The sequence below is a fragment of the Amblyomma maculatum genome, chromosome 3, assembly GCF_055883805.1.
Source record: "Amblyomma maculatum isolate TAMU_Amacu chromosome 3, ASM5588380v1, whole genome shotgun sequence".
NCBI lineage: Eukaryota > Metazoa > Arthropoda > Arachnida > Ixodida > Ixodidae > Amblyomma > Amblyomma maculatum.
This window is the reverse complement of record NC_139346.1, coordinates 6,914,034-6,935,968: the sequence shown is the minus strand read 5'-3', so window position 1 is coordinate 6,935,968 and position 21,935 is coordinate 6,914,034. Positions and strand designations below refer to the sequence as shown.

Here is a 21,935-nt window from a genome sequence, read left to right as displayed (position 1 = left end):
AAATACTAAAAGTTATTTGACGTCACATCCGTCGAGAGAATCAACGCATAATCCTTTCCACTTTGGTTCTGGGCGCGCATGCGCAGTTCACGGAGCCGGCTCTCTGCAAGTTCAGGTGGCGAGGAGGATCTGTTTGTAGTCTGGCGGATGTGACGTAATGAATTGCCTATTGTTTTTTTGCTTGCATGTACTCTCGAACCCAGACGCTTTTTTTTTATCGCCGCCTTCGCAGCCGCAGGTGCCTTTTTTTTTTTTCTCCCTTTTCAATTTTGGCGCGCAGTGGTACAAGCAAGCGGGAGGCTTGTTCGCGCCGCGTTGTTTCAGAATGACCGGACTGGAATGGATTCTGCAAATTAGATTGGGTGGCACGCATCCCTGCTGCTTTCTCCAAACTTTCGTGAGTACTGCGAAATACAGCGCAAAGCACGTGTTGCATTCCGTACTTGCCTCGCCAACCCATTGCACCGCTGCCCTCTCGTTACAAATTGTTTGGAATTTTTTTTCTGCATCGACGCTCTATTGTTTAGCGATCTCAATTATTCTTTTGTAATCTTGCTATGAGTCTATTTATCAGTGACTTCAAGTGAAGTGTAGAGGAACTAAGGAGCCCTTTTTCGTGCGCTTAAAAGCAGTCCCGGCGGCTCGCACGAAAGGGCTTTCCTTTTGTAGTTCATTTTCGAATACGCCTCCGTTTGGCCCCGGCTAGCCCTGTCCCAGCAAGAGCAACCATTTCTGTTTCCTTTCAGTATTTACCGAAATAATCTTGATGCACGGCGATCGTGAGATCTTGGCTTCGTCGCAGCTTCTGCTCATGGCCTCTCCCGATGGTATGCCTTGTGCCTCATGAAAAGGTGAGTAGCACTTGAGTGCACCCGCTTGTAAAAATATGTGCTGGCAAAAACCGGTTGCTCCACAAGGGTGCTGATATATGTAATCAAACTCACCTTATTTATGAAGATAGTCCACAGCATGACTTTGATGTGGCCAGGGCATGAATTTCGATCAGCACCGCCACAGCCAAAGCAATAAAAAGCGGGGGAGTATCGAATTTAATGGTGGCCCAACAGCGAAAAAAATACAGAGACCAAGAAATAAACGAAACGAGACACACGAATAGCGCTGAACTTACAGCTGATTTTTTTTATTGGGAAGAATCACATCATATATACGCACACAAAGAAACAGCGCACATGCGCAACGTCAACGACCTCAAGTTTTGGTAAAAAGAAAAAAAAAAGCATTTAAAAGCACGAGTGCATCGGCCCACTGTGCAGCATATTCATTTCCCGAGGAGATAATGTGACAAAAGGCGTACTCACGCTCCCTTTACTTTTTCTGATGTGAAAAGCTTCTCTAGTGCACTGGTAAGAATGAACATCACTGTCATCAAAAAATGACGTGCATTCGCACATGGATCAGTGCTTCGCTAGGTTAGCTTCTTTCTTTTTCAGCGAATTAGCGTGCTCCATGAGCCGCACTTTACTGCATTGCACAGTCTGGCCTATGTAGGCAAGGCCAGAGGGATTTGATATACTATGCCAGTCTTACAAGGAACATATCTATTTTCATGATTTATGTTGCACACATTTCTTCTGCCCCCTCGTGCATTCTTTGAACGGCGGCTCCCACTCTTTCTAGTTTGTTAGGAGAAGGAAACAGAACGTTTACATTATGCTTGCTTCCTACTCTTTTAATTCGGTGCAACAGCGTGTGTACATATGGCATGACTACTACATACCTTTCTTCTTCCTTCCTCCGAACACCTTTCCTGCCCTCACATGCTTGAAGACAATTTTAGCGCGCAGAGGACTTTGTCTGCACTCGAGACGAGAACTGAGTTCAGGAAACCAGCTTCCCTGCATTTGTCCGCCTGAGTTAAGAGACTGGACATCATTTTATGATGACAAGGTTTCTTCACTGCCATGCCTAAGCATCCCGTAACAATACTACTTTTTACGAGCTTTGAATGAAAGGACCTGTAATTCAGAAGGGGCTTTTCACTCCTAGGTGAATACTGCCAACAGACATGGTGGGGTTGGAACTTTAAATCGAGAAATTGTAAGGCTGTTTCTTGGGGGACTTCATGCGTGAGCCTTAGTCCCGACCCATTACGTGCAAAAACATCAAAAACATTTGACACAAATTCAGGATTCACAGAGCTAGCTAGCACCAGAAAATCCTCCACAAAACGGAAAATGTGCATGCAACAACTGGCTAAATCATTCTCAACTTTCATATCAACCCTGCTTAGATAAATGTCGCTGAGGATGGGAGCTATCTTGGCACCTATGCACACACCAGATTTTTGCGTATAAAGTCTACCATCTCACTCAAAAAACGTGTTACTCAGGTAGTAAGATAACATTTCCAAAAAGGATCCGGTTAAGGTTCCACACTCATTTTGGAACCAGCATTCATCATTGTCCTCCGTAATACATTGCTGAACATGCTGGATGAGTTGAGAGTGTGGAAGAGATTATACAAATCAACCACATCTACGCTAAAACCAGCACTGTATACCAAGCTCTCATTTTGGAGCAAATCAGCAACTGCCTCAGAATTAGGAACGAGAAATGGATCCTTTACTTGAAGTGACGACAAATGTTTGCAAAGATAGTAGACACAACCAACTGCCATGAATTGCGGAATTCATACTTTCATTCATTATACTTTCTGTGTTGTAACAAAATCCTTCACATCTTACCTTTCCCCATTTTTTTTTTTTTTTTTGTGTGTGTGCGCTTGCGTTTTGTATTAATTGCCTATGAATTGCTTGCTGAAAAGTATTTTTCTCCGTGCCTGTTGATTCTTTTTGCTTGTCTGTGTGAGTCGTTTTTTTTTTTTTTTTGTATGTTTGTGTGTGTGTGTGTTTGTATGCACTCATTACGGCTGCCTGACCAAGTTTATTCTGTACTGGACCGTCTACTAGCCCCCCGGCTATCGGTCCAAATATTCTTTATGTATTTCGTTTCCTACAAATAAAGATCACTTTGATTGATTGATTGATTCCCAGGAGTGGGCATTTATTGCATTGTTCTGATTTCCAGGTCCTTCCCTGTCTTTGGTGCGTGTGCTGAAACAGGGATCCTTTGGAGGCAACCTGGGGCTTTCTTCTGTGCTTTTGATTCTGCCTTAGTTTCCATCGGATAGCTGTGGCTGGTACGTGTGGGCAAAGGCGTTTCATATTTGCAGACCAGCATATATATGGTCCAGTGCTTGTCAAGGCAATTTTTTTTGGTACAAAGTGTGATGCTGCTGCAGTTCCACAAAAAAAAAAAATGTTTTTACAATTTTTAGACAGCTTACCTTCAAGTTCTTCGATTTTGTAATGGTGTATATATGGTATGCTACCACTGCTTTTTTTTTTTTTTTTCCTGTCATGCTAATGCATCAAGGATAATGCTAAGCTGTTATGGCTAGCATGATCTGCTAAGGTAAAGGTGCCGGTTTCATTCCACACCAACTGATACAGGTTGTGGGCTTGACCATCCTCAATTTCTTTTTAAAAAATCATAGCAAATTGTATTGCTATGAAGAATATTATCCCAGCTTGTTTTTGGCGAAAAAATATTTTCTGCCCGTGACCACCATCTTAAAGGAGTGTAGACGCCAAATTTTGGTGGCATTTTTGTAAGACATTCCTGTATACGGATCGCCAAGTGGTTTTTGCCTACGACTGCTAAATAATTTTCAGTTCAATTTTCTTTTCTCGCCAATTTCGGTTTCAACAGCTGAGAGATGGCTGTGACATCACAATCAAGTCCAAGCCATGCACAGCATGAAAAAGCCGCAGTATAATCTCCAGCTCTTCAATTGTTGCGATTCCTGTTCTTGAGGCAGGCTGGTTTCAGCATTGCAGTGAATTTAAACATCACAGGATATCACAATTTTTTTTCACCCGTCACGTGACCTAGACTTGACTTTGGCGTCACAGCCATCACACAGCTTTTGAAACCGAAACAGATGAGGAAAGAAATTCAATGATAAATTGTTTAGCGGTCATAGGTGGATATCACCTGGTGCTTTCTGTACAGTAATACCTTGCACATCATTACAGCTAATTAAACACGAACCCAAAAATTAGGTGTCTATAGGTCTCCGCCATGTTTAAAACAAACAAAGCAATCAAGGTGGCGTGGCAGTCGTCTATGGCCCCAGAGCAGGCGGAAAGCACCGGAGCGGCACTGTGGTGCCATCCCACTGCTGTGGCCATACTTGCCAAGAGCGTGTTATTGTGATATGCAGGCATCTTTTTGGCAGATAAAATACCCACGCGCTGTGCGAGTACAAAAGCAATACTTGGAAAAACTTCACGTACACAGCATGCATCGCCTTGTCCTGCACACCGTACCAGACCAAGAGCGGGTTCAAAGCGCACGAGCGAAGTTGTTGCTGCCTTGAAAATGAGTAGCGTTGATTGATATCTATTTGCTATTTGCCCAGCACATTAGCCGCGGAATGCGTCGAGAATTGCAAAGCTTTGGGTGCATACAACAACTTTCAGTCGGGTAAGTGGAATGTGATTTTTCTCGCTCGTAAACAGCACACGCAAACCAGGTAGGAAGTATTCCGCTCAAAACATCATTGCATTCTCGGATGATTCTTCATACCGAGCATCAAATGAGCGTTGTTGGTAAGCATGGCAACAGTAGCAAGGGCACTGTGCCTTGGCACCGTACAGGTTTGCTTATCCTTGCATTATTCCTTTAAATCACCACGCTGCACGCCTATCTGTTCTGTTCGTGGAAGGTTATTGGTGTCAGCGTTTATAATTTCTTCATGGGTATTCAAGCTTTTAGCATGCATTACAAGCTGCAGCGTCCACATGCTGGTTCCGTAGTTAGGGCTACCCAGTTCAGTCCCGGCCACCGTGACCACGTTTCTATGTAGGATAAACTCTGAATGCGACAGTGTGCCATGCAGTACGTAGTTGATGTAAAGATCCTCAAAATCTGAAACAGGGGCCCATATGTCAATCGGGACGCTCAACCCCACAACTCGCATTCAAAATTAGCTGCAGTGAATACCACTCAAACCCCTCGGTATAATAAAATTCATCTCCAATTGAGCAAATCAGTGGCTGTCAGCACACGCACATTTCATCACAAAATTTAAAATAATTTGAGGTTAACAAAGCTAATGTTAGCCATACAATATCACCACGGAGGAGTGCAATACTGATCACATGCGCAGCAGCTCACTATGCACATAATACATACAACTAGAAAGTGAAAAAAAAATTTGCTTCAGGAATTGCTTACATTATAAACAGGTCTACGCATTAATATACTGGCTGCCTCGTTAACATTTTACGTGCACTCACAAAATACCATTACGCGTCATAAAGAAGGCCAAACTCGAGTTATTCATGGCCTTTGAGCCCATAACCGCTCTGGCGTAAAGGTGTCGGTATCCAGCCTTCGCGCCACACTGCGATGGCCCACTGTTTACGGCGACCTTCGCCCATAAGAAACCTGTGCAAGCTTACAAAACTTTGCGTTCTTTGCCTTCCAGCACATGCCACGGTGATGCAACTAGTCAGCATGGTGCTTTGTTTTTTATTTTTTCGGCTGCAGCAAACCATCGCACAATAACAATAGGCGAAAGCAACTGAAGCATTGTTTTTCCTACCACGCGAAAGTTTGTAATTACGACAGCGCCACCGCATCTTCATGACGTAGCCAGAGTGAAGGTGGTCTATACTCCTTTAAGCTTGCAAGTAATAGCAAAACCTAGTCACACAGATAAATTTGTAAAAAAAATTAACTTTTTGATGCATCACTATAAACAAAAATTATAATATTAATAAAATGCATTGTTCTTTTGATGTGCAGGAAATAAACAAACTCTGCCTTATATTTGTTCAAATATAAATCATAAAATATGGTACAAAAAGCTGAAATTTTGAAATGTTTGTCAAATTTTATATTCTTATGGTCTAGGCACTAGACTAGAGTGCCTGGGTTCGAATCTGACTGCCGGCAGCTGCGTTTCGATGGATGCAAAGCGGAGAGGAATCTGTGTGCTGTGCGATGTCAATGCATGTTAAAGATCCCCAGGTGGTCAAAATTACTCCGTAGCCCTCCACTATGGGGCCTCTCTCTTTCCGCTTTCGCTCCCATCTTCCTTCCCTTGTAGCGTGATTCAGGTGTCCACGGGAAAACTTTTCCTTTCCTGTAAACCAATTATTACTATTATAGTACTCAATCTATTTCTCCAACTTTTTTAGAAGACAAAAAGCCTATAAAAGAGATCAAGCAACTTAAGCTGCACCTGCAAAAACATTATAAAAGAGATCAAACAATGTAAGGTGCACCTGCAAAAGTATTCTAAATCAGAGAAAATTACCTTATTGAGGTTTGAGGTTTATTCCTCCGTCAGTTATGTAATGCAGTGGCCCTATTAAAGATATGAAAAATACTAGTTTGCACAGAGCCATTCATTGCCATTTAATACTGAAAGTTTAATCAGGGTGCTTTTAAGTGAGAAAATAATTTCTCAAGTTAAGCCTTTGCAGGCAACCACGGTGTTGCTCTGTGCCTGCTCATCGCAGCAGCCCACTTTCTGCTGGCTGCGAACTAGCAGTCCACTGCTTGAGTGCAGTGGTGCTTTAGGCCTGGGCACTGTCAGCTTTAAATGTGCAAATTTTTTGCAGTTATATATGTGTATTGTAAAGAAGAAGTTCTGATTAAGCGGACAGATAGCCGAGAAGGAGGAAGAGGAAGTGCTTTTGCGGACCAGCTGACTCAAAAGTTAAGCCACCACCGCTCCGGTTCTTCTCGCTACCAGTGCCCGCTACCAGTGCCTGGATCCCCACTTAACACTTGGTGGAGGTGCGGGGTAATATATATATATATATATATATATATTGCATGACACAGTATCATTCAATGGCATTTATTTTTTAGAGCTTAATCTAATTTGTGCTTTAGATGGAAAAAAAAAAACATTTCCATTCAGCGATCGCTTTGAACCCTGGCGTTGCTCTGTGCTTGCTCTTCACTGCAATGGATGCTGGAGCTGACGTCAAGGAGACATGTAACAACATCTTGTGGGGGTTCTCACGGGACTCGGGCTCTGTGCTCAGAACGGAACGCCCCGCCGCTAGCTCTGACCACATCCGTGGCAGGGAAGAACGAAACACTGAGGCAGAGCCACCGGGCTGGGCTGTTTATTGGGAGTGCCCAATTTTTATCCTTGGTCATAGCAGCATCCGCGGGCTCTGGCGTCGCGGCTTCGTCTCCCCCCGATGAGATGCTGTGCATCGATATTAGAGGGTAGGGGGAAGGAGGGGCCGCCCGGCACGCTACGCCAGGTCTCTCGCCCCTGCCCTCTCCGCCACTGCTTCAGGGGAAGGAGAGAGATGAGGTATCCCCGTGAGGCAGACAGAGCCGTGTCGTGCAAGCGTGGGTAATCTTAAATTCCCACACCCTCCTCCCTTAATCATGACCTCCACCTGGGTGCCGTTTTCCCCTTGGGAGTCGCACGGCTGGTCCTTCAGCAGGCCCATGTAATACAGGAATCAGGGCAGGGGTCGGGACTTGGGTTGTTGGGCTCTGCTCCTGGTGCCGCTGCCAAAGTGAGGCAGGCCACCCTCTATGCCGAACGGGCCCCGCATGCAGGCCGTACATCCGACTCGTTCTGTTGAAATCCCCGTCGCCACAGTCACGAGGAAACACAAGGGGGCGAATTATCATGGCTCGCTTACCTGTCATGGGCCGCCAGTAAGCCCGTGGTGCGCTGCTCGCCCACGGCTGCGCCGACTTCCCGTAGGTCGTAAATCGGCATCAGACTCCATCCCTATAGGAGCTCCATACTGTTTTTGTTGAATGCCAGTCTCTGTGCTCGACCTCAAACCGAATATGGCACCTGCATTTGATAGCCCTCCTCGCAGCTGCGGGCAAAGAACAGTCTTCTTTGCAGCTTTTTGATCCGCATCTCAAATTACTTTGCGGGGAATTCTGATCCTTCTGCTGTACTACAGCTTCATTTAAATTTTTCTTTGTGTCCGTGGCCTTCAGCAGATTCCTTTATTGTCGAAGCTGGCAGTGCCCAAGCCTAAAGCAGCATTGTATTGAAGCAGTGGAGTGCTGGTTCTGTGTATATTTGCAGCCGGCAGGAAGTGTCCTGCAGTAAAGAGCATGTAAGGAATTTACGGCGTTGCAGCGCAGCACCAGAACAAGAGGACCAGCGTGGCAGGCTTCTCGAACCGAGCAGCCTGTGCCGTGCTTGCTGGCTGTGAACGCCGATCTTAGCGCCTCCGCTTTACAGCGGCGCTGTGCGCTACAGGGCCCCCCGACCAAACGGAGCGGCGAAATGTACGCGCCAACGGGGCAGGGATGAGGGTGCCTCAGCGGCAGGCATGTCGACAGATAAGCCAGCAACATCCGAGGGGAGCTCCTAGGGAGGTGTCTCCATATATTTGGGTTTAAGGCGATCCAGGGAGACTACCTCTCACGACCATCCAGCAGGATAGTCGCCGACTTTGTAGTCTTGTTGAGGACATGGTACGGGCCATCATAGGGGGGGCTAAGAGGTGCCTTTACAGTGTCTCGCCTTAGAAAAACATGCCTCGAGGACGCAAGATCTGGGTGCACAAAGATCTGACGGTCAGATGATAGAGGTGGGACTGGGTTTAGGTGTTGAATGCAGTCCCAAAGGCGTTAAAGGTACTGCAGGGGCTGGGACGAGGAAGCCGAAGGAACGAACAAGTCTCCGAGATGACTTCGGCCACCAAACAGCCAAGGTCGCGACGAAAAACGGTGCGTAGGCCAAGAAACACCATAGGAAGGTGACCAGCCCAGTGCTCGCGATCTAGGCGAGCAATGAGGGCAGTCTTGAGCTGACGATGGAGCTTCTCAACCATGCCGTTAGCACAAGGATGGTATGCTGTGGTGCGGCAGTGTTTAGTGCCGAGCAGACTGGTAAGGGAAGTGAAGAGGATGCATTCAAACTGGCGGCCACGATCCGTGGTAACAGCCAAAGTGGGAAATCCATGCTGAAACGAAGGCTTTGGCAACTGTTTGCGCAGTAATGTCCAGAGTGGGCACTGCTTCGAGCTAACGAGTAAAGCGGTCAGTCATCATCAGAATGTGCCGGCAGCCATTAGATGGAGGTGGTGGTCCAACCAAGTCAAGGTGAACGTGGTCAAAGCAACAACCAGATGGCAGGAAAGACTGGGGAGGAGTCTTTGTATAGTGAGTCATTTTGACGGACTGGCAAGCAAAACACGAGCGGGCCCACTGGCGAACGTCTAATGTTTGGCCAGACGTACCGCTGGGTAATGAGACACTATGTGGCTCTGATGCTGAAATGGCAGATGTCGTGAAGTGAATGGAAAATGGCAGGATGAAAGACCTCTGGGATGGATGGACGAGGTAGAGCCGATGACCCTAATCACAAAGAGCGCACAGTTATTAACCCTTTCACTGCCAAGTTTTTTTTTTTGTGACTGCTCCTCACTTCCTTCCAGGTTCTTTTTTCATCTGTGTCACTTTCACCTGATTCAGAATTCGGTTTGGTTTGGTCAGAAATTCAGGAACAGTTGATTCAGAATTCATCAACATTTTCTGAATTCTTTCATCTATCATAGCATGGATGAACCTGGCACACTGACTCGCCATGACTCGCTGCTGAAGCAACAAAGCGACGTGGTGATGATAATGATGCAGGTCTAAAAATACCTAATCTATTTGTAGTTTAATATGAAGGCCCCGCGAGTCAGGGCCTCGCCCGACTACTAGTCACAAATTCACATGAATTCCATTCTGCTCCAAAATACCAATTGGTGAAATATGAGAGAGGCCTTCACCCTGCAGTGGGTATAGTCTGGCTGATGATGATGATAAAAATGCCAGTTTATTTCCGGGTCAGCAGAGAAGCACTTTGCAAAGATACAACACTGCACGCTGCTGCAATGCGAAGCATGTGGTCGAGACTCGTGACAGGACAATGCTTTGCTACAAGAGTAAGGGGCCAGTGCTTTTACATGGCAAGACAAAACATAGTGGGGTGTAAAGATGACCTATGTGACATGGCAAAAGGGGCTCCGAGCAGTACAAAATACATTGCTCCTCGTCTGGCTGCAACTCAAGCAAAAAACCCAGCTCAGGAGGCATCGCTTCCGTCTTCATCCTGGTATTGCTCTGCTCCACAGTCCATTACATCAGGATGCTTTGGGCTGCTCGCCAACAGCTAACAATGTGATCGCTCCCCAAGCAGGGCTCCCGCCAGACTCCCCCGATTCTTCCATTCTGTCCTTTTATCTACACTTTCTGCCGTGTCAAGCACAAGTCTCGCGCCGCGATAACCTTTGCACATGCACAGTTCAGCTGCCCCTCCACGTGCTCAGACAGAGAGAAAAGAGCACGTGCAGTTTAATTAAAAGACGAATTGAGGCGTTGGAGCCGCACATATATTTACGCTAAATGTTTTATGAATTTGTGAAGCCTCTTCGTAGACAATACGACTTGTCAGCAATATTTCTTTTTAGTGGCAGGGAGTTACGAGTATACTCAAGAGGAGAGATGAAATGCTGGTGTCACCGTTGGCGACAGATTTCTCAAGTGAAATGTATATGTCAGTATTGATTTTGCGAGTGCAGATCCCAAAAGTTATGCTGCTCGGCCATTAATTTCAGAGTGGCGGCAATTTGGCCATTTTAATGAGGTCATTGCAAGTCTGGTTCAACTGGTGGGAAGATTTTTTTTTAATTCAGTTTTTTTATGTGATAAAGGAGCCCTTTGTTGCCATACGGTTTTTTTTTTGTCCATAGCTCATCATCATTATCATCGTTAGCTGGACTATACCCACTGCAGAACGAAGGCTTCTCTCATAATCCTTCAGTTAACCCGGTCTTGTGCTAGCTGCACCCACTTGACCCCTGAAAACTTAGTAACCTCGTCCACCCACCTGACTTTCTGCCGCCCCCTGCCACGCTTGCCTTCACTTGGAATTCAATTTGTTGCTCTTAGCGACCATCGGTTATCCTCTCTTTGCAATACATGTCCTGCTTGTGACCATTTCTTCTTGATTTCGACTAGAATGCCATTATTTAGAGTTGATTTCTTGGACCCACTCTGCATACTTCCTATCTCTAGACTACACTTACCATTTTCCATTCCTCAGCTCTATGCATCTACTTCAACTTAAGTATAACCCCTTTAATTAGCCTTCACATTTGAGCCCCATAGATGAGTACTCGTAAGATGCAACTGTTGTTTACCGTTCTCCTGAGGTATACCGGTAAGCTGCTAGTCATGGCCTGCAAGAACTTGCCAAATGCGCTCCATCCTAGACTTGTTCTACAGGTTTTCCTTCTGAATTTAATCCTAGTGCCAGCGGAAATAATGTGAGCGCCAACTGATACAATCTGCGCACCGTGTAATTTAATTTTAGTGCCAAGCATTTAATAAAAGCGGCAGTGTATTTAATCCGAACACCAACTCGAATGATGACAGCGCCAAACAATTGAATCAGACTGCCAGCGCAATTAATACAAGCGCCAGCGGATTTAATTCATATGTGGAAAATAAATGCGGTAGAGGGCTCTAAAGCACGAAGCATGAATTCCAGAAATAAATCGAAATTGAGATCACTTCGCAGACCATGCGACACTTAAGCGTCACATCTGCATGCTCTATTTTGCTTTGTTCTTGTATCTTGCAAAAACCAAGGACCACGCGCAGCTGAAAAACTGCAGTTTATGACACGCCTCTTGCAGCTTTTAGTTTAGACGCATGACAAGTGAATAAATATGACTGTCATCTTCTAATTGGCTGGTTAAGCACTGCTTATTATGGGTTGTCATATGCACTGAATCTGCAAGCTGATGGCATTTCGGCCTTCACACAACAGCCTGCTGTTTTTGTGAAATGGCAGCCGGTGCAGAAATGTATTTGTGTTTCTAATAATGATTCAACACTACTAGCAGAAAAGAAGGATTAGTGTAAAGCAGAGTTGGTTCAGGCGAGAAGACATGGAGCCAGAGAAACATATCTCATTTTACCGCTTTCTCAATTTTACACGGCTACTACCACGGAAAGAGAGAGCGCGTGCCGTTGCATTTAGTCTGGCTCTGACATGGCAAAGTGGCTGAAACTATGTACAGCAGAGCTTTTAACCCAAACAGCAGTGCTTAATTTGCCTGGGCTGTAATTGTAGCGGCCTAGGAAACTACAGGCTTGTAAAAGCACAGAAGCGGCCGTCTTTAAAATGCAGTTTTATTTTCTGGGAGACATTAGGTTTAAAACACTTGCATCAAGGCAATGTTTGTCATAATACTGATGAAGGCTATCCTATACGTTGACACTTTGCTGATTCGCCGCATTGTCTGAAAGATGATCTCAATTTTGATTTATTTCTGGAATTCATGTTTCGTGCTTTGGAGCCCTCTATTGCATTCATTTTCCACATATGGATTAAATTGGTTGGCACACGGATTAAATTTGCCAGCACTTGTATTAATTGCTTTGGCACTCAAATTAAATTAGTTGGCGCTGGCATTATTTGAGCTCGCGCTCGAAATAGATATGCTGGCGCTTTAATTAAATGCTTGGCACTCGAATTAAATTACATGGCACGCAGATTATATCAGTCAGCGCTCAGATTATTTGCACTAGCACTAGGATTAAATTCGGGGGGAAAACCTGTAGTTATCGCTCTTTCATGGTCCGGATCTGCGGTTGCTACCTGTCCTAAGCAGACACATTTGCCAACAACATCCAGAGCTTTGTTACCTGCAGGGTGGAAGTACTGCTCCATTCACTCCGTTTGCTTTATTCTGCTCCAAACTTCTTTGCCTGCGCCATCCTGCCCCAAAACACAATATTGTTCCAAAACTCCAAAGCTTGATGTTTTGCCATGATGTTTTGATGCCTTGGTATTTTGCCATAAAATTTAGCGAAACATGATTTTTGGTTAACATTAATTGTATTGGGCCATTAATTGCGCCAGGTACAAGAAATGCGGTTCGATGCAATTTGGTTAGGTGACTGTGAGGAGTGCAGCAGGGCAGTGGCATGTTGTGCTATAGACCTTTTCACGAGCCTCGGCGAAACCGGTTTGACTGGGCTGTGGGGCGGCTTTGGGAGAGATAATTCTCAACTTTTCTTATGCTAGCAGCACAGCCCAGTATTCAATATGGCAGCGCCCACGACCACTTTTCGAAAAGGTCTATAGACCAGAACAAGGAGGGTAAATTGAACACTGCCATTTTGAGAGCGTTCTAGCACCATCTATAGTTGCCGCAGCGAAACTATGCCTCTGGATTGTCAAACGAGGCAGCCGTGGGTGTCTAGCTCTTGCGCTTTTATGTTTCTTTTTGAAATTTTCACAACTGGTTGCTGATAAAATTGTCAAAAGTTAATTTCTGCCTCACGGCAAGACTATTCTTTACATCTTGCGAGGGCAGAGGCAAGTGAAGTGAGTGGTTCCTATAAGCGCATGGTACCATTGCATGCAGGCTTGCTATGGCTGTGACTTTTCTGATTTGATTTGCACCCCCAAGTAATGTCCCATGTACCAGCAAAACCTTTGCAGTCTGCTATATGTTTTACCTTTGCGTGGTGACTGCAAAAAATCTGCCGCAGCCCACACCTCACAAAACAGACCGCATGCCGCTACTGCGAGCGAATGCTTCTCATTGGCGATGATTCCCCGGTGTCTCTTTTGTTTTTTTTCCTTTCCAGCAGGGTTGAAGAATGAATCAGCAGCACATCAACCAAACAGGAGATATCAAGGTCTTATTTTTGTGACTGGTTGGCGTTGCTTATCATGGCTGTTAAAAAAAAAAAAAAAGGCACTTCCTTGCTTAAATGCAAACGGAGATATCAGGTTTACTCGCACTTGTGGCATGCCACCTGTTTATGCGGTGCGGACTGCAACAAATTTTTGCAGACACCACACGAGGGTAAGAAAAGTCACAACCGTAGTATTTTTCGCATAGAAAGGTACCATGCGCTTAACCGAACCACTCGCTCCACTTGCAGACGCTGTGCTTGCCTCTGCCATTGCGAGATGTGTAGAACAGCCTTGCCATGAGGCAGAAATGCAATTTTGACGATTTTGTGAGCAGCAAGTTGTGAAAACTTCAAAGAAACGTAAAGGCGTAAGCGCTATGAATAGCCATGGCCACCTCGTTTGGTAGTGCAGAGCAGTCATTTTGCTGCAGCACCTCTAGGTAGCCTTATAGCGCCCTCAATATGGCAGCGATCAATTTACCCTCCTTATTCTGGTCTATAAGGGTCGTCATAGTTTAAACGATGGCAGCACACTAGTGGTGGAGGTACAATGCACCTTGGCTGGGCCTAGCTAACACATATAAAATTTTAATAAACTAGAAAAGCGAGCATAAGAAATATTTTGATCTCAAGTTATTCTAAAACGAGTCACAAACGACTGGGAGGAATTAATTGCGAGAAAAATGTTTTGTGCGCATGACAGCAACTTCTCCCAGCCTTTTGAATCGCCGGTGGTGAGAGAAGTGAGGGCAAGGAGCGAAGCAATTGCCACAGACTACCACGAGCTGTTGAGGAAACTTTTCTGGTTACAAAGAACTACACGAGTTGTTCCAACAGTTCTGCTGTGAAAATGAGTGTGTACTTCACTATAGAATTGTTGTTAACAACAAACCTGTCCAGTCTACATCAGACAAAAGCATACTTGAAGCATTATGGGGGTGATGCCAGGACGGTGTTAATTGCAAGAAATGCTTTCAAGAGTGTTGGAAAGGCATAGAAAGCCTGTTGCCGACGTGTAGCCCCAGTGTTATTTAAAAGAAAACATGAGTCACTGGGAGACAACCATGAAGTAAAGAAACTTAAGGAAGAAAAGGCTACCCTTCAGTGCCATCTATCCTTCCTGAAGGTACTACTGAGCAGTGCCCAGGAATTTATCAGCACAGCTGCGGAATCAAAAAGTGGCGATGTGCAGCTTGTTTATTTTAATTCCAAGGTAGTGGTCGTGCTTGAGCGTGGACATGTCTAAAGCTGTCAAGTCAGAATGGGCAAAAGCTTTTAGTCAGCTGTGTTACTTTAAACATCTTTACATGTTGAGATATGCGTGCATAGGTAGTACAGCATTGAATATTGAATGAAAAGTAATCAAATTGGATTTTTTTGTATATCAGAAAAAAAATTGTAGTTATTAAAAGTGCTTGACCCTAGAAACATGTTCTAAAGCATAGTTTGAGTGCTCCAAAGTGGCATTACCACTGCTCCCTGAGCTGTTCCAAAATGAGCCTGCTTCCACCCGTGTACCTATTAAGGCGAAAGCCTTCAACGGCTCATACTGTTGCTGTTTGTTCGTCCGGTCAGACATAGCTATCAATCCTATGACGTCATCACCCAAAACCGAAAGTAAGCTAGTTGGTATTCTATATTTAAGGACAAAGTTTTCAGCGCAAAGGCATGCGGCCAAAGGAAAGAAGAAGGAAGACTATAGGGACAAACACTGCGCTGTGTTCGTCCCTATAGTCTTCCTTCTTCTTTCCTTTGGCCGCATGCCTTTGCGCTGAAAACTTTGTCCTTAAATCTAGAAAAATGAAAGTCCGATCTCCGCCGGGAATCGAACCTCCATACCTCGGATCCCCTGCCGAGCGCTTTAACCTACTGCGCCATGCCCCCTTATTTTTTTTTTTTTTTTTTTTCTTTATTGCCGACTTGGACATTCAAAACAAGACGATGAACAATAAAACGTGCCAGCATACTTTCGCGTGACACGGCGGGTTAAAACTTTTTCAGTTCTACCAAACTGAAAACTGAAGTTTTACCAAACTGAAGCCATGCCCGGAATTGTGAAACACATCATAATTCTTCTTGTCTACAGTGAGGATGATAGTAGCGATAACAATAATGCTGCAATTAGTGATAATGACAGTGATGGAATTAACAATGACGATGCAATTAGTTGGTAATGGTAATGAGAGCAAATGTGATGCACCTTGTGCACCAACAACACTCAGGCTGTCGCATTTCTGCAGTGTAGATTCCACAGTGCTCTCGGAATTTTTGTAAACTGCTGCTCTTATCCGAGGCTATTGACCATTACCGTAGGCTTCCACATATTAATTTTTAGGCCTATGTTTTTGCTTTGCTTGCCTAGGTCATTAAGCATTCTTTGTAATTTGTCCACTGAGTTAATTAACAAGGCAATGTATTAAATCAGCCCTTATTCATAATTGTTCCCACTCCAGGTTTCTGAATACTTCCTCTAAGCAAGTGGCAAATAGTACTGGGGAGATCGTGTCTGCTTGCCTAGTGCCTTTCCTTATGGGAATTTTATTACTTTCTTTATGGAGGACTATAGTTGCTATGCGGCCACTATTGATATCTTCCAATACTTTCACATACGGCTCATATACACCCTTAGGCAATGACTGCTGACGTTTCGACTGAGTCAAATGCTTATTCTAATCAACAAATGCTATTTATAAAGGCTGGTTATATCCCGAACATCCTTCTATCACCTCGTTGATAGCATGATGAATATGATCGATGGTAGAGTACCCTTTCCGAAAACCTGCCTGATCATTTGGTTGATTAAAGTCTAAGGTTGTCCTGATTCTGTATTTGATCCCGGATATATCAAATGCACATATATCATTTTCCTATATCGAACTCTCAAAATATCCCCCTGAAAATCCCACATTAAAGTTTAGCAGCGTTGTTCATGTCCATCGAATTGCGCGTCGTGCCCTGCAAAGGATTGTTTTAACAGCTCACCGGCAATCATTTTTCATGCATAGAGCCGGGTTGTGCAGTCATGGCAGCTGCTGCCTGCCAAGATTTCTGGCGTCTGCGAAGTGGCATTTGGAAGTGTTCCCAATGTACTCTCCTTTTCGACACTAGGTGGCAGGTGACATTCAGTGCGTGTGTACACCTTGCAGGTCATCGCCGCACCCTAGGTGAGCAGTGTGTTGCCGGCAGGCAACGCACCACTGCCATACATGTACCATATTCATGCTTCTGGGTTATAGAGAGCCTCATCTGTTGGTTTGCCTTATATATGAAATTGCCTATGTATCTAACTATTCCGTGATCCACTTCGAGTTCAATATATATATAACTGTAGTAGCAATGACTTAGTAAATTCCGTATACGCAACAGGTAGTATGTTGATTGGTCTGTAATTTTTCAAGTCCTTAGCATCCCCTTTCTTAAGGATTAAAATAATGTCAGCATTCTTCCAAAACTCCGGTGACGATGTCCAGACATTGCATGTGCAGGGTGGCCATTTTTCAAGCACAATATCCCCACCGTCCTTCAACAAATCTGCAGTTACCTGAGCCTCCCCAGCTGCTTTCCCCCTTTTCATAGCTTCTAAAGCTTTCTTAACCGCTTCCTTTGTCACTGACGGAACGTCTGATTGCTCTTCACTATTGCTAATCTCATTATCAGCCTGGTTAAGTGTAGAACTCCTCGGCTACCTTGGTATGCATACATCGGATTTTCACCTACTTAATTTCCCCTTCACCTCTTTCAGGCTAGCATTGTATTTTAGAGCATGCTCGATTCTCTCCGTAATATACTCCCTTGCGTCTAACAAATTACGTTCACTGAGTACCTTTAACATCTCTGCCAGTTCTATCCTGACCCATCGGAGGGAGGTTTTCACGCCTTGCCATTTCATAATCAGATATTTTGTCTGCTTAGATAGTTTACTGGTAGCCTGTCTAATTATCCTACTGCCTACCTCTCCATGCACTCATTATCAATGGCTCTGAAATTATCGCTCATTGCTTCTAGACTAAGATCGCCTTCGTCGCTTAAGCTGAGTATCTGTTCTGTTCAGAGATCCTGAATTCGTGCACCGTCCCTCATGTGGCAAACCTTATTCGTTCCCTCCCAAGTGTAGCTTGCTGCTGGGCTAGTTGATCATTCATGAAGTCAAGAATTTAGCGCAAAAATAAAGAGCGGACGAAGAAGGACATATAAAATGATTGACCAGCGCTAGTCAATCGCCTTATGTGTTCTTCTTCGTCCATTGTTCTTTATTTTTGTGCTACATTCTTGACTTCGTGTAGCAAGGGGCAGCAGAAAATGAAGTGTGCGAATGATGAAGTTTTCAAGGATTAGGTCGCCACAGCTGGCTAAACATTAAGATAGGTATGCAGGGACCTTGATGTCGATAGTGGGACCCGGCTATTTTCAATGGGTTCAATGACCAAGATACATAGGATTGCTTACCTCTTACAAGCGGTTAAGCGTCCACAACCAGGAAGACGACGCTGTGAAGCTGAACGACATGGTGTTTTACGTGACAGGCATTGCCAGTTTGTAGAGCAGAAACCGCAAAGCAAACTTCACCACCTAGTCTGCTTTTAAAAGTGCCTTTTCTTAGATCTTTGGCTGCCCTTGCATACAAAAGCTGTGTTCCAAACAGTACTTGTGAGCCTAAACCCAGCTGCAAGGATCCTTCACCAGTTATACTGAAGACATTGTGAACCTGTGTACACATCTAGAAGTCTCCAGCCAGAGATGGATCAGATAAAGCACATTCTCAAAAACATTGAGGCTGACGCAGTTGCCCTAAACCCTATCACTGTTGCCAATATATTCATGCTTTGGCAGGAGCAAAGCAGCGCATTCTGGTTCAGCCACCTTCTGTGCACTTTGAATCACTTTCCAGCTTAGTTCCGTCAGCAGCTTGCTGCTGGACCAGTTTAAAGACTGCGATTTGGGAGGTGATATAACAGCTACTCCTAATTGAGGACATTTGGGGATCTCCATCTAGCCTGGCCATGACCCTTCAGGCTGATTTGAGAGCAAGTGACTGAAGTGCTGCCATTCATTCATCTGCAGGTTCCTGCTGCAATAACGCTCATGTATGGCAACGTCAGATCTCCGCCTTCCACCTTCATTCCTACGTAACTGTCCCCTCTTTGTGTGGACTCCTGGTGCATATATGACAACCTTCTTATTTGTTATGCGTGCAGAGTTTCTGGTCACATTGTGAGTCATTGTCGCCACCTGCAGATGTGCCTGCCTTTACGCGCCCCTGAGCCTTGGCCCATGTCTTTCCTGCAGACAACTTTGACACCTCCACTCACCACCTGCCTACTCGCCTCCATCCTCATAATGCCACTCGGTTTCTTTGCTGTATCTCTGCCCCAGGAAAACTAGTTACTGCCTGAGGCAAGAACTGCGAATACGTCAACAAATGTAGGGCCGTTCCTTGTTGATACTGGGGCTACTGTATCTGTGATGTGTAGGAAACTGCACAAGCTAATAAAAGTGTGGACATCATTATCTGATCTTTCGCTTCTCACATCGTAATGCGCAGTGTCTTTCGCCTTTGACTGCTTGCACGGCCAGGGCCACCATTCACAGCTCATTATGTACCATAGAATTTGTTCTCTCGTCGTGCTCCTGTGACACCATTTCAGGTTTTGACTTTCTCTCCGACCATGGCACCATCATCATCATCATCTGCGTTAATGCCTAATTAGAACTTCTCCCATGCAGTTTGATGATTTGTCTCTCACTTTGAGCAAACTGGCTGTGGCTGCCGACATTGAGCTTCCTGCATGCTCATCTTCCTCCTTACAAGAGAATTAAAGGAGACTTTTATCCTGCAGTGGGTGTAGTCAGGCTGGTTAGGATGATGATGAGGAACCTGTTCGGCTATGCTCTTGCCATTTTTTTTTCTTTGCTGTTGCACACTATCGCATCCTCTTCACCTAAAAAAATAAGTGCAAGACACCCCTACATAAAAACGTACACAATATCCATGGAAACCTACTTGTTGTTAGATGCTAGTCATTATTGCATGGCTGGTGTTTTGTACTTTCCTATGTGCAGAAAGTGCCGAGCATTATTTTCATCGAGTCACACTAGCTTCATTTTTTATTTATCGATTTATACATACTATCGATCCAACCTGGACGAAGATAGGAGTGGACACAATGTCAAACTTGGAATAGCGCAGCCATTTCGTATCTAAAAAAGAAAAACAACTTTACCAAAAAAATAAAAGTGGACACTGCTCAGTTCTATGGCGCAGCTAGGAAGTGTTGTATGGTGCTTCATTTCTTTCTTTTCTGACATGATGGGAAGTTTTACTGAAGAGCCAAGATTTTGTTGGGGAAGCAGTTTCAGATAACAGAAATAAGCAGTTGGTCATATATGTGCTTGGTAGAAGAACATAGCTGCTATTCTGCAAGCATGAAACTGTGCGGCTTGTGTGAGTTCCTAACATTTTTTAGTTGCCCCAGTTTTTGTGAAATAGGGGCTTGTTTCTAACTAGACACGCAAGTATTTAGACATTTCTTGACAGATGAACATAACGCATGTCTGCAAGACCTGAAAGGCACTGTGTTTTGTTGTGCCTGAGTGCATATTTAGCAAATATGTTAAGTGCAGCTATGCCCTCTCATTTTGGAGATTTAAATTCAGGGGCTAACCGGATGGGTAGTAAGGACCTTGTAATAGTTGTAAACGTGGTGAGTACACTGAATTCTCATTTGAGGCGGAAAAAGATTGCTAGATCAAAGCAGTGCATCTTACTGTTGCATTTCATATTGCTTCCCCACAGTGGCGGCAAGTTTTAGATGCATAGCTGCGGATGTCCTGCTGATGACAGGAAAGGTGCTTGCATTACAGAACATATTTTATAAGCGTTGTGTTCATCCAGAAAAAAAAAAGGATTGTAGTATAAGATTATTTCAATTTGAGAGTTTCTATAGGCTCTTCAAGAGCATTATGTGCCTTTGTTTGGACAAATGCTGCATCATTGGTCATTCCTCGTTCATATCCATACAGGTGCATAACCTGCAGGATTTTCATCCTCCTAGTGTGTGGGCGCTCATGCATGAAGGAAAAAATAAGAGTGCGAGACAAAACAAACTATCGCTTGTTTGTATGCTTGGGCCGCTTTGTTTAGTGCATTTATAAAATATCTGTATAGCATGAGTCACTGTAAAAAGTAAAAAAAAAAAATCGTCAAGGGTGAGTTGTGCTCTAGTTGATGCCAGTAGTTAGGCTGCTTGCTGTCAGTTGAGCACATCAACAAAACTGCCAGGCTCAAATCAGCCACTTGTTTTCCAACATGTCAATCCAGTTGGATTCGTAATGGGACTGCTCAGCGTCAGTGTATTCTTCCTTTTGGGCTCGGCAAAGTACTTTCATAGTCACTTCTATTTGTGCTTGGAATATTGCTTGCGAGAAGAAAAAGGAGCAAGGGAATATCTTCATAGTTGCACTGGTTCCTCACAGGTCTGCGCGGATGTGCCTTGCGATCACTGCTACATGTCGTGCGTCAAATGCTTCGATGGAGCAAAGCGGCCCTTGCGAGGTCTATCTGCGCAAACATGCGCTCGTTTAAAATAATTATTTCAAATAGGGCGCCGAATCTGCATTTGCGAGCGGTGCAGATGGCGGCACTTACCAATCATTTTTTTTTTTTTTTCTCTTTAGGATGCAACATACTCAGCTTTCTCATCAAGAATACAGTTCTAAATGTTGAAGTCATGTCGTTAGATGTCATTCAGAAGGGAACTTTTTTCTGTTACTAATATTTTCCATGAAGTTGCAATTGTAATTTCCAGTAGTGGCGCTGCATTCGCTTTTGCATTTTTCTTCATGGCGCCGTGCTTGAAGCATTTAACGTACGGCGTTAGAGGCAGGAATATGCGCTGTTATTATGCTGTTACATTTTCTCTTTACCGCTGTGGTTGTCATATGCTTTCCCAGTTTTTATAAGTCGGCAACCAGACCCTTAAACGCTGTGCTAAAACATTGTTGTCGTACACTTGCAACTTCGGCGAACCGAGACCACCAACCGATACGCGCAATTCACCTAATCTTGGTAAGTTCGCTCCTATTTAAAAAATGTCCGTGCATCGGAAATGAGCTTAGGAGAGTACAATGATTTCAGCGGCTTCTGCGAGGTTAAAATGGTTCAATGCCATTTATAATGTCAATGCGTGGGGGCAAGTA

General features: G+C 44.5%; 1 long non-coding RNA gene across 5 annotated transcripts in view; it reads left to right on the top strand.

The window, feature by feature from the left end:
- Positions 1-253: 253 nt before the first annotated feature.
- Positions 254-21,935, top strand: part of LOC146194174 (uncharacterized) — a 22,441-nt gene continuing 759 nt past the window's right edge. Inside the window, exons 1-4 of one of the 5 annotated variants that reach the window (XR_014705764.1) lie at positions 254-397; positions 747-851; positions 3,048-3,159; positions 18,975-21,804. This is a non-coding gene — a long non-coding RNA (uncharacterized LOC146194174). The other 4 variants (XR_014705763.1, XR_014705765.1, XR_014705766.1 and 1 more) reach the window with 4 other exon arrangements.